This window comes from Lynx canadensis, chromosome B3, assembly GCF_007474595.2.
Source record: "Lynx canadensis isolate LIC74 chromosome B3, mLynCan4.pri.v2, whole genome shotgun sequence".
Classification (NCBI taxonomy): Eukaryota; Metazoa; Chordata; class Mammalia; order Carnivora; family Felidae; genus Lynx; species Lynx canadensis.
The window spans coordinates 93113702-93127318 of record NC_044308.2 but is presented as its reverse complement, the minus strand read 5'-3'; positions in this window follow the sequence as shown (position 1 = coordinate 93127318).

The window sequence follows — 13617 nt, the reverse complement described above, 5'->3', positions numbered from 1 at the left end:
ATACAACCAAATATTAAATCAGATCAGGCCAGGGAATAGAAAGAATTCACCTGGCACAACTGGTTTTGCTGAGCCAGCTCAGCAAGGAGGGTCTGTCACCCCCAGGAGTGTTCATTGACCTCTAGCAACCACAGGGACACATGCTGAAAGAAGACTATAGCACACAATTTTGCCAGTTGACCCTGGCATTATATATTTTTAAGTGATCTAATAAATTATGACCATCAAAAGTAGGTGAATCAAATGCACAAATTTTCCATTTTTAAAATACACCCAGACAAATTTGTAGAGATTGAAAATAAATTCAAGGTAATTATCTGGATCTACTGTAAAAGAAATATTGTACCGACCAGTTTAAAACAGTCAAGGAAGGTTTTATTCAAGACTATTGCAATGGGGAAGAGAGACTGACCTCAACTGTGCTGAAATAAAAGACAGGGATGAACTAAAGGAAAAAATCCTGGAGGATATTAGTCCTAGAGGATGTTAGGTGGTCAGTGGGCCATCTGTGTTTTGCTAATTGGTGCTTGGGGAGGTTAGGCTTCTATCCTCCCACAGAGACTGGAAGACTGGGGCCCTATCTTTCTCACCTGTCAAAAGAATGGGAAAAACAGAGTTACAGATTTACATTTCCAATGGGGCAGAAACAGAATTTACAATGGCAAGTTTTGTCAAGTAAATGTTCTAAGAAAAGGGAGGTCAGGGGTCTATTGACCAAAAGAAGCCTGTCTAAAATTTACTCAAGCTGAGGGGAACATACCATTTTGGTCACTATGTTCAACCTTGGAAAGTACATGCTGAAAACTATTTGCATCTGGTTCAGTAAAGATTCACCCCCTCCCCTTTCCCATAATTCTATTTTGCAGGTTAATTGCTTCAGTGAATGATTATTCTTAAGGCAAACAGCAATCACACTAAAATCCTCTTTGCAAATGCTGTTTTCCACTTACAATTTAAATCCTCCTTGGGGACTTGCTACTACCCAAACACACATTTGGTATTTAAACTGAGAATACTCTCCCACCTGGGTTAATCTTTCAAGAGGAGAAGATCCCAAGTTTAATTGTCCACAACGGCTATAGGAAAATCCTTTATGCAAAGGATTCTACTGTATGTAGGAAGCTTTTGACTCAGCTGGCATCTCAACTTAAAACTCTTACAATGCTTCACTTTCTTCATGTGTGTATCAGTCACCTGTCACTCAGTGGTACTAGAGAACAGGAATGAAAAGATTTCTGACAACTGTTCTAACAAAAACATAATGAATTCTTCTGATGGATCCCATTTTAACAGGTCATGGCATCCGATTGACAGGTCCAGCAATTCATTTGATTACTGGAGCTTTGCGGGGGAAAATGAGGTCTGAGAAGACCAACTGATAAAAAAGCACAGCAAAGGTCAAACAAATCAGAAAAAATGGTCAGCCTAATGAGCCGCAAAATTATTTATTGCTTGTAAAAAAGAAATTAGCCATAGGTCATCATACATAACCAATACCTGTCTTAGTTGATGGAACACATGATTTTCTAGACAAAACGAAGCAGGGTGGGGAGATTCAGGTGTATAGCCTCTGAAGGGAATTATTGGATTTTTAACAATCTGAAAACCCTGGAAACATAGAGCCAAAATAATTAGGAAACCATTGTTGATTAAATTCAATATCATATCTGATGGGGCTTCTAGCTTGTTAAGTTGGTTATTGCACAAATAGGGGAGGGAAACACTGAATCCTAGTTCATCTTGTTATTTGGCTTCTATTTGTTCATGCCCATTGGAATGTGCCCAAGCTTACCTTGCTATCTCATGCCTCTGCTTTCAGGATAATCCACTTTTTTTTCTTTACCTAAAATAAACTACTTTGACAATGGTCATTAAAGATCTGCTTATTTCTGGGGTGCCTGGGTGGCTCAGTCGGCTAAGCGACCGACTTTGGTTCAGGTCATGATCTCATGGTTTGTGAGTTCGAGCCCTCCCCAATGTCGGGCTCTGTGGCTGACATCTCAGAGCCTGGAGCCTGCTTCTGATTCTCTGTCTCCCTCTCTCTCTGCCCCTCCCCCACTCATGCTCTGTCTCTGTCTCAGAAATAAACATTAAAAAAAGATCTGCTTATTTCTCTTGACTAGCTTTAAATTATGTATTACATATTTCTTGATTTTTCTGTGTGGGTTGGCGATGAAGCTCTTGTTTCATTTTCATGCACATACCGTCTTCCATATATAGGATATTAGTATTCCATGTCCTCTGTCTACCTTCAGAACAAGAGAGTACAGATTCCTATTCCTTTGTCCATTGATCAAATATGGTACAGAGGTAAGATCCAGCAGTATAATAAGCTCAGTGAAGGGTATGTTTGCCTTTTCTTCAGTGTGGTGCTTAGCCTATATTTCAGTCCAACACCCTTCAAAATTTTATGATTGAAGTATAGTGGACATGCAATGGTACATTTCAGATTCACAACATGGTGACTCCATAATTCTATATATTAAGCAATGCTTACCACAATAACTGTAGTTACTATCTATCACCATACATTATTACAATATTATAACTATACTCTCTATGTTATACTCTTCATCTCCATGACATGTATTTCATAACTGCAAGTTTGTACCTCTTAATCACCTCACCTATTTTGCTCATCCTCCTATTCCTTTCGCCTCTGCCAACTACCAGTTTGACATCTCATTTAGGCATTGTAAGCCAGTGTCTTTTTCTCATGTAATTACAAGTGAAATGTAATTCTCCAAATAGGACGAGATGCATTGTAAATGACCAAGGACATAGTAAGTACACAACAGAGGCAAAAAGACCTTTGATGCACATCATTAAAACAAAACAAGACAAGTTCTGAATGTTTTCACTTTCTATTTTGAAATAATTATGAACTCTCAGGAAGTTGTAAAAGTAGTACATAGAGTCCCTGTACCCTTAACCTAGTTTCCCCCAGTAGTGACATCTTAACTGCAGTATAGTATCAAAACCAGGAAATAATTGAGACTAGTAAAATATTGTTAACTAGACTATTAACTGGACTGCATAATTCATTTTCACCACTTTTTATAGGCACATGCAGGTGTTTGTGTAGAGTGCTATGCAGTTTTATCCCACATACGGATTTGTGAAACCACCACCACAATTAACTCTTCAGGCTGCTCATTTATGTTTGTTCTACTCCCCCACCACATCCCAACCCTGTCCTTATCCCCTGGTAACCACTAATCTGTTCTCCACCTCTATAGTTTTATTGTTTCCAAAGGTTATATAAATGCAATCATATAGTATTGTAACCTTTTGACATCTTTTCACTAGGAAGAATGCTCATGAGATCTGTTCATGTTGTTGCATGTATCAATAGTTTATTCCTTTTATTGTTGCATAGTATTACATTGTATGAATGTTCCAGAGTTTATTCAACCACTGAAGGACATTTGGGTTGTTTCTAGTTTTTGCTATTAAAAATAAAGCTGCTACGAACACTTGTTCATATGTTTTGTATGAACATAGGTTTTCATTTCCTGGGATAATTGCCTAAGAGTGCAATTGCTATTTCATAATATAAGTGCATGTTTAGCTCTATAACAAACTGCCATATATTTTCTGGAATGTCTGTGCCATTTTACATTCCCACCAGGAATATAAGAGATCTAGTTTCTCTGTATTATTGCCAACATTTGGTATAGTCATGATTTTTTTTAATGATTTTTATTTAGCTGTTCTAATAGGCATATAGTGACATCTCATTGCAATCAGACTGGATGTTTATACACTATGTTCCCATTAATAAATTACTGCCATCTACATTTTATCCAACATTCACCATTATAGATACATGCTACATCCATAAGCCTTTAGTTTTCCCCTACCCAACCTTTTCTCCCCTATAGACCCATAATCTTACTAAATAACTATCTGTAAACTGCCTTTAAATTTTTTTTAAGTTTATTTATTTATTTTGAGAGTGGACAGAGGCAGCACAAGTGGGGGAAGGGGCAGAGAGGGAAAGAGAGAGAATCCCAAGCAGGCTCCCCTTTGCCAGCACAGAGCCCAATGTGGGATTCCAACCCACAAACTGAATTCATGACCTGAGCCAAAACCAAGAGTCAGATGGTCAGCCGACTGAGCCACCCAGATGCCCCTGTAAAACTGCCTTTATTTTATTATCTTTAATCACATCTCCAAAATATTGTCAGACTAGCTAGCTAGAGAAATGGAATTGTCTTGTGTTTAGAATTGCCAAAGTTAAGTGCCCAAAGAATCCATAAAGCATTCACCTTACAGATCTCATTTTTTTTAATTTAATTTTTTTTTTTTTTTTTAGTTTACATCGAAATTAACATCTAGTGCAACAATGATTTCAGGAGCAGATTCCTTAATGCCCCTTACCCATTTAGCCCGTCCCCCCTCCCAACAGATCTGATTTTTTAATGAAATATTTACAGGCTTTCAGGTAGGAAAGAGAATGCTTTAGGGGAAGTTTCCCTTAGACTAGTAGCCAGGGATTCTATGTCCTGTCAGAAAAGTGAGGGCCATTATGTTATGGGAGAGAGTTTGGCACTAAGGAATGGAACTGATTTTATTTGTCCAGATAGAAGACAAATGAGGATATGTTATCCAGGTGTGGTAAAATCAAAGCAGAAACTAAGATTTATTCTCATAGCTCCTGAGAAACCTAGGAAATCAAACAGGTGTGGTGATGCCTTCCTGGCTATGGTAGCTCCCTAATGGGTACTTGAATGGGTCCTAAATGAAAAGGCTGTTCAGTACAATCCACTCATTTGTTATACTGTCTTGACAATCTATCACCATGGGATCAGTGAGGTTGGGGAACAAGTTCTAATTGTGCAAATAATTTAAATACTGAAGAGCTGTCATCCATTTTCCACATCACATATACTTTCATAATGTTCAACACACTGCTCCAACCCAAGTAAAATCCATACAGTAAAAATATTCTTAAAAAAAAATTTTTTTAAAACGTTATTCACTTTTTGGGAGACAGAGACAGAATGTGAGCAGGACAGGGGCAGAGAGAGAGGGAGACACAGAATATGAAGTAGGCTCCAGGCTCTGAGCTGTCAGCACAGAGCCTGACACAGGGCTTGAACTCACGAACCGTGAGATCATGACCTGAGCTGAAGTTGGACGCTTAACCAACTGAACCACCTAGGTGCCCCATAAAGTAAAAATATTCTTTACAAATCTGTGCTGAAATTCCTGAAAGGTATATTGTTTGGGGTGGACAGGGAAGGAGGATGAATTCATCAATAGTGGCTTTAAATCAGAAAAATAATGAATCTCCTGCTGAGCTCCACTCTAGCAGAATTAAAAGAAAAAAAGAAGACTGTAGGGGCACCTTGGTGGCTCAGTGGGTTAAGTATGTGACTTCCTCTCAGGTCATGATCTCGCAGTTCATGAGTTCAAGCTCCACATCAGGTGAGCATGAGCCCTGCCTCTCTCTCTTCCCTCTTTCTCTCTGCCCCATGTGGGATTCTCTCTCTCTCTCCCTCTCTATGCCCCTTGCTCACTTGTGCCCACTCTCAAAGAAATAGATACCATGTCAGAACAGAAACACTAAAAAGAAAGATTCATAAGGGTGTTTGGATGGATCATTTGGGTTAGGCATCCGACTTCGGCTCAGGTCATGATCTTGCATTTTCGTGAGTTGGAGCCCCACGTTAGGCTCTGTGCTGACAGCTCAGAGCCTGAGCCTGCTTCAGATTCTGTGTCTCCCTCTCTCTCTGCTCCTTCCCTGCTCATGCTCTATCTCTCTCAAAAATAAACATTAAAAAAATAGGGAAAAAGGAAAGATTCATAGATAAAAAAAATATAACTGAATTAAAATGTTTACACCTAAGAAAAATCTTCACTTTTTGAGTTAATATCTGCTTTTCTAAGAAAGGAGCTTAAAACTTGCCAATATGGATTGCCAGTATACCGTTTGCTATATAACACACAACATTATCTCATTTGAAACTTGAAACTCAAAATCAATTTAACAGATTGAAACAATTTTGTTGTTTTTAAATTGTGTGTTTGCATATGTGTGTGTATGTGTACTCATTAATGATCTCCTAACCAATCTCCAAGTCTCACTTGACACATCACATCTGGCATTTAGGAATTTGATGAAATTGTACCATCCTGTATCCGTACATTATAAGCAAACAAGAGATTTCAAAAGAACCTCAGGAACATAATGGTTAAGAAAGAGATATGTGAAGTAGGGGTGGAAGGATAGATGACAGAGATGACAGGACAGAGAGAGGGAGGAAGGATCTGAAGCTGGCTCTGCACTGACAGCAGAGAGCCCAATGGGCTGGAACCCACCAGCCACGAGATCATGACTTGAGCTGAAGCTGGATATTTAACTAACTGAGCCATCCAGGTGACCCACATGTAATGGTTTTAAAGGGACAGAATTAAAAATTAGAGCGTAGTCTGACTAATTTATGTTTCAATACAAATTCTAAAGAGACACTTTTAGAAATACATATTCTAAGACATTCGATTGTTAGCATAAATGGTGATTTGAGAAATGACAGCTTTCCCTGAAGTATAAACTTAGGAAAACTACATCTAAAATTTTGTTCTGAATTTTGTAGAGAAAAGAACATTTCCTTCAATGGCTTAGTTGAAGTCTACTATTGTGTGGTCTATGGCAGCATAACACTGTTCCCATTATTATTCTTTGAATAGTTGGCTAGAAGTTTGAGGGTAAGGAATAGATCTATCTAGATATTCAAGACCCAAATGACTCACACTGTTCATTGACAGTGAACTTGAGAGATATACGGTATCACTAGGAACCTGCCTTCTTCACACTGCATCATATTTCCTGATAACTCTGAGAACACAGTACTCAGAATATCTATTTCTGGTTTGTTTGGGATTTTTGTGGAGTGTGCAGTGTGGAGTGTGGAATCAGTGCGATCATATGCTCAGACATATTCAAGAGAGAATTCATGCTATTTCTATATTTTTTGCTAATCTGAAGTGATGAGTTTCAATATTGACTTAAAAGTTTTTTTTTCACATAATTATCCTAAACCATAAGTAGCACCTTAGCCTTTAAAGTCAAAATGTTGAGAGACCAATAATGGAAACTTATATTAAAGATAGTGGCCGCTAAGGCAAATAGAACAGCTTGCAATTAATGGAATTTTTCAATCCACTCAGATAAGATGTTAAGAATAGAATTAAGAGAATCATAAAACTGTTATGATGATGACTTTATTAGAAAATAAAAATGACATTATGGTGATATTTAAAGCATTACCATAGAAGACTATTTTATTACAAATATACATGCCCCTTAGGCACTGTTCTTTTAGCTGTCCTAGGCTATTGCTCAGTCAAACTAATAAGTCTGAACTGTTTTCTAATTCCTGTATAAAAATGAAGGTATTGGAAACTTATCATGAATACTAAAAAAGAAATATAGGCACTAGGGAAAATGCACCTGTGCATTGCTATTCTCTGTCTGACTCTCTAACTGCCACCATTAATATTTTTTGTGTTTCTCACAGCTGTCAGAATGTGCTGGCTTCTGCTTTATTCTCAGCGCCTAAACACATCTTTTCATACTACATGGTTTGCATGCTAATATGTTCAAGCAAGGCATATTCTTCACTCTAATTTTGATCTTATCAAAGGAAAGATAAGGATTTTAAATGCTACAACCATTCATACTAATAGAAGAACTATTTAACAGCCAGCCTTAGCTTTCTCAAAGACTAAGACATAAATAAGAAATAGGCCTCATAATTAAACTGATAGCAATAGCACAGAAAAATTTTAAATGTCCGCATTGTTTTTTTTATGTTTTAAATCCAACTGGGTAGTATTTTCAAGTAATCAGAAGTCATGTGATATTTATACAAGATATGATCATAGGAGTTCCAAGCTAAATGCTACTCCAGAGATCATTTAGTACAACTCCCTAATTTCATGAAGGAGGAAGTTTGGAAGAAGTCAGAAGTCTCACTCAAAGCCACACTGTGAGTTAATGGCAGAGTCAGACTTGAACTCATGGTCTTCTGTCTCCCAGCCACACAATATAAGTTAAAATCAAACAGAAGAAAAATATAATCATTTAAAAAATTAGAGCACATAAAAGATATTTTTAAACTGTCTTGTTCTATACAAATAAGTCACAATGATTAAATTTTTCTTCCTTATAAATGTTTTATTTGTGCTTTTTGATCAGAAGTCATCACATCACCTCTGTGAGATACCATAAAATTTTAACCTATACCTCGTCAGAAGACCTATAATTGATCAATGTTCCACTTGTCAAAATATCACCCTATCCTAGTGTGGCCCTTTATCACTTGATTTGGAATATTGATAATCTCAATAGTTACAGAGGCTTCCATACCTAACAAGCCTCAGGGGATATAACCTTAAACAAATATATGGATATTAATTAACTCACTACATTTAAATCATTTGGCTCACTGGAAGCATAGGGCCTACCCAGTAGACCGTTTAGGTTAAGTACAAACTGGGATTTCCAAATGCATTAACCTCTACAGTCTTGAAATGTGAATTGGGTAAGGATCAGACCTAAAGACATACTGAGCATGCTTGCTGCTTTAATCATCTAGAAGGGTCTATATGTAAACGAGAAGGAAACATTTGATATAATGCTGTTTGGAAAAGGATTACTAGAGAATGTTCAAATCAGTGATTTTATAAGTAAAATAAGCTAAATTGATAGTAAGGTTGTATATGTAAAAATTTGTGGAGGCGAATAGGCTAACTGTGTACTATATACTTACATTGAAAACATTTGGGATACTGTGTAAGAAAAAGCTGTGGAGGAAGCTAAAGAAATTAACTGGATTAAAATAAAGAATGATGAGAATCTATGAATTTGCTACAAGATAGGGGAAAAATTTGTAAGTATTGTTAGCTGGAAATTTGTTTAGCTATAAAGTCAAATAGGGTGGGCCTCTCTCGTTAAAGGTATTTAGTAATTTCTCATATCTTATGTTAAGTGGATATTTGGAAGGGTCAGTAGAACATTGACAAACTGGTAGAAGCTAAAAAGTATCTCCTACGTTAGTAAATTAGTGATATATCCTCAGAAACATCATGTCACCAATTCATTGCATTGAACTACTTGGAGTTATATACAAAATATACAAATGCAGTACAGAAAAATAAAGCCTGAAAAAAAGTAATGAGGAGGACCCACATAAATAAAATACACATTAGGTAACTGCCATGATATACTTAAACAATTGAGAATCAATAATTTGTGTTTGCCTTTTGGTCTGATCCCTGTGAGTATGAAGGAAGTGAATTTTCACTTCCGTTTGAAAGGAAATTTGGAGAAAACAGACAAGGTATAATTGTTCCTCTGTTGAGGACTAAATTGTGTTCTCAGATACTAAGTTTCTGAGAACAGAATAAAAATATCTATTAAGCTTCTTGCATCACACATTCACTCATATAATTCCTGCTTTTTATAGTCAATACACAATAAAAACCAACATAGTTTCCATTCTGTTTTGACTGGGGAAAGAAGACAATGAGTCGATAACTTCAATTTGGAAGAGATCCATGGCCTAAAAATTCAAAGTAATTTTGTACATTAACCCCTCCCTTTTTGATCATCAAACTAATCTGGTAAAGAATCTCAGAGATATAGAAATTTCAAATGACCTAATTACTCTATTATGTGTTAAAGAAAAAAGAGGAAAACAAACACTCCTCTCTTGACCTTGTACCCTTCAATTCAACACCAAGTTTTCCATGCAAGTTTTCCATGCAAGTTATCCTAGATTCCAATTTTTTGTCATATCCCATATCAAACTGATCTGGCCTGGAATTATCTGTTCAGTGGTATAATCTCTTCTCACTAGGAAGAAACTGCTTTATGGCATGGCTTTGTTGTTTATGGTCTAGCTCTGGCAATAGTCCTCCATCACAGTGTGCTAGAATGACCATTATATATACAAACCTGATTCTCACTTCTTTCTTAAAATCTTTCAATTATCTCTTGTAGATTAAGGTCCAAATTACTAAATATAGCAGATAGGACTCTACAACTGGGGCTCAACCACCAAGAGCTTCTTAATCTCTTTTTGTTCCTTTCCCTCACTATCTTTGAATTCTAACCTCTACTATGTTGAATCTCTGTACAATCCAGAAAAAGCCTATTAAGGAAATCTGGTAAATCAAAAACAATTTCTTTTTTGCTTGTTTCTCTAGTTTGCGTAAGAAATAGTTCTACTTCAATTTTTTATTTTTTATTTTTTTTTTTAGTTCTACTTCAATTTTACACACATCTACTAATTTAATCAGGACACATATTCTTCTTTACTAACATTTTTTTTTTTAATTAAAGCATGAAATTGCAAGTCCTATCCATCAATGAATGTAACATAGCCAATGTTACATTCTTCCCCAAAGAAATTCTGGTGATTGAAATTTTCTTCATTTACTCATGTAATTATTTTCTTTATCTATTTCTCCAAGAGTCTTAGCACAGTTGGGGGAAAACTATATCTTATTCATTTTTTTATCTCCTGGACCCAGCACATTGCTCTACAAAGCTTTATTGAATGAAACAATAAATGGATACATGAATAAATGAACAAAAGAAAAGCCTGAGAGTTTTTTGGCAAGACTTCTTGCAAAGTTTCTTATTCATCTCATTCCCATTGACCAATACGAGAGAAAAATAAATAATAGAAAGCAGTCAATAATTACAAAGTGAATCTTACCAGGCTAGAGTTATAAGCTTTGTTCAGACCTCACTGACAACCGTATAGTGAACATTTTTTGAAAGATTAATTCTAAAGCAATGATGGCATATACTGTAAGTTCTTGATGTGATTGAAGTAAAATTCCCAGAAGATAGACCTATTATTTCACTTGTGTTTATAATTGCCAAATATCTTATGCATTTGGTCTTCCTTTGTGTTAGTAACAAAATTTCACTTTTTATTATGTGATATTAAAAATAAAGGGATAAAAGCCAAGTTGGAGACTTCAGAATTTAATTTCAGGTGGTTGCCTAGAAAAAAAAATCACATTTTGTTTTTAAGTAACTACATTTGAGCTCCAACATTTCAATTTAGTAAAGTCTCTCTCAGAACTCATTAAAAAAAGTAGGTTAACTGTTGAACAGTGAAATTTAATTAGCACGTGAGTTTTAAAAGTTTTTTGTAATGGATCCCTGGACCAGATTTTGTGCTTTAACAGAGACATTTATCAGCCACATGCCAAGTTTTTAAGTGATCTCAGATAAATGATAAGGAGGACAGTCCTAAAATATATTAGTTTGTAATATTTTATTGATTAGGATACTAGATATCTATTTTAAGCAAGATCAAAATAAAAATGGCCTAAGCAAACTAGGAAAATTTTCTCTGACAGATAAAAAATTTTCTCTGATCTTTTCTCTAAAAGTCTTCTAATTCACTGCTCTGTGATCTAGAGTGTTAACCTTGGCTGAATGTTCTAAGCTGGTTCATCACTCACACATCTGAGTTCCAGCCTGCAGTAAGGGAAAAAGAAGTGGCTTCAGTAGCTCTCACATTGCTTTAGGTCATCCTGTTAGCTGCAAAAGATGCTGGAGAATATAGAACCCACACTTAGCTGCAAGGGGGCTAGAGAACCTGGTATCTCTAGCTTGGAAGCAATGTGCCCACCTAATATTTGTGGAATGGTAATACTAAAAAAAAAAAGAAAGAATGATGGATAGTGAAGGGCAGTGAACAGTCTTTATCACAAATGTGCAACCTCAAAGACATAAAGGTTTTCTGTAGAGAAATAAATTTCCAGTCTGCACCTTCTTGGGATGAATCAGTATTTTAGAATTAAAGAAGTCAAGCAAGAATGCTAAAAACCTGGAATTCTTTCCTGGCAGCAATTAACCAAATGAAGAGGATATAAGCATTTTGTCCACTGTTGCATGTTTCAATCTATGGCTCATATGTAGTTCAGTGATGTGCAACTTGGGAAAAGAAAACGGAAAACAGAAGCAACAATAGCAACATTTGAATTGTTAAATCTTATTGTACAAGTATCCCCCACTTTTCTAAACTCTGAGTTAACTCACTCACTTTTATAAAAGAACATTAGACCTACTTTTGCTAACCAAAAGAAATCTCAAGACGATTTTCACCTTTTGGGAAAAAGGTGGAGGGTGACAATAGTGTTTAGCATTTGTTTTATATCACGCCTTGATAGAGGCAATGTGCATCGTGAGCAGTGCGAGTGGCTCTCCCCAGCTCCTTTCTCAGGAACTACACCCAGGATCTCAGCATCAAGTTGCCATGGCTTTGAACTGTGTCTATGAACATCTGTGCTTTATCTCGATATATTTTGTGCATTTGTTAGCAAAATATGTGCTAAGGTATCAGAGAAGCCTAAGGTTATTTTTGGGTCTGGAAATGCTCAGAAATTTTTCCATATAAATTAATGGTAATTACTTCTTTGCTTTATGTCATTTTGGTCTATGGAAGGTTTTTTAAAAACTCTCTACTTTTGGATAACAGGGAAAATCTCCACACAGTACAAATCCTTTTCTTCAGAATGCTCAGATGGTGACGCCAACACCAACATGAATTCCTAGGCTTAAAAAACAGGAAATCAAACCTCTCTGGAAGTTTGCGTAGAAGAGAAATGGGCTAGAGTTGTTTTGCACTACTCATTGTCCATTATAGTCACTTCTTAATGAAATTTCATGTCCTGATTTCATTGCAGTTGCTTTTTAGGGAGAGAAAACAACTCCTGGGAAAATGAAACTCTTTCGAGTTCTCCAACAGGCTTCTGTTGATCTAGCTACCACTGACTTCAGATGAACCAGATTTCCCTGCTTGTTTGTCTAAATTCTCTATCACATGGTGACTAAAGCATATCTTCTGACATTTCACACCGATCATTAGAAACACCTTTAGGCAATGGATGACATCAGAATAATTTGCATTAGAAACCCTATTATTCACTGAGATTAATTAACAGTGTGGTATTTAGGGAATTAGCGTTACAACTCCTCTTGTTGCTAGCTGTGGTTTGTGTCCCCTGCAGGGATGACACTGAATGAAATCTTGCAAGTCATTTCAAAATAAAATAACTCACTATGAGAAGTAAATGTGCACTGAGCCAGTCCCAGAAAATACCTTAAAAAATTTCTTGCAAAGCTCCCTTGTTTGCATGTGTTAGATTTTGGTTAGCTTTGCTCTAATTATAAGTTTATTACCAACCTGAAAGTGTGAGAATCTTAGCAACTAGCTTTGAATACAAAAACGTTTTCTCCCAAACTCTCAATGGCTTTGTTAAAGGATTTGTTCTTTGAACTTCTTGGAACAGTAGCTGGTATTTCAGCCTGGTAATGTGTCCATTTGCCTCAGTCAGTCCTGGTTTCTGACTCTTGTCTCAATATAATTATTAATACTACCCCTTTTTTCTCCCCCAAATTGTCTCTGGTTGATAAATTATATAGTCCCTCTGACTATTGTGAACTTGAAGTTAAAGCATTTCTCTCTTTTTTTAATACATGTTCTTAGATGAGCTTAGTAAGACTTGAATGTAATAATAACAGGTTTAATACTTGAAGTATATGAAACTTGAGAGTGGATAAGGCCACTTCTTCCCTCTAAT